Genomic DNA, 450 nt, shown 5'->3' with positions numbered 1-450 from the left:
GATTTATTCGATAAAATAAATTCAACTCTAACATAACAATTGATAAGATCAGATAAGTCTTACATTATGAACCCTCGATTCAAAGATTGAAATTCTTTTGCTTTTTGATAGCCGCGATGAATCTGGATCACCTAATTTCCGCATTATGCCCTTCCAGTTCCAGGGGTCAAAGACCCCATTATGGTACCCCATAATACCTAATTGGGGTATGACAAGATAATTTTGGTAACAAAGGAATTCCTGCAAATTCCTTTCTTTTCTAGAAACCACTTTTTCATTTCTTTTCTTGGTGTCAAGGATATGTGGTACAAAAATAGAGAATCTATTCCCTTATTTCCTTTGCAAAAAACAAAAAAAAAATGATCTTGGAGATTGTGCAATGCTTACTCTCAAACTCTTCGTTTACACAGTAGTGATATTCTTTGTTTCTCTCTTCATCTTCGGATTCCT

Source organism: Tasmannia lanceolata, unplaced genomic scaffold, assembly GCF_043159265.1.
Source record: "Tasmannia lanceolata isolate RefF3 unplaced genomic scaffold, GAP_Taslan_0.1 ptg000364l, whole genome shotgun sequence".
In the NCBI taxonomy this organism is placed as follows: Eukaryota; Viridiplantae; Streptophyta; class Magnoliopsida; order Canellales; family Winteraceae; genus Tasmannia; species Tasmannia lanceolata.
Note: the sequence above shows the minus strand (reverse complement) of the source record.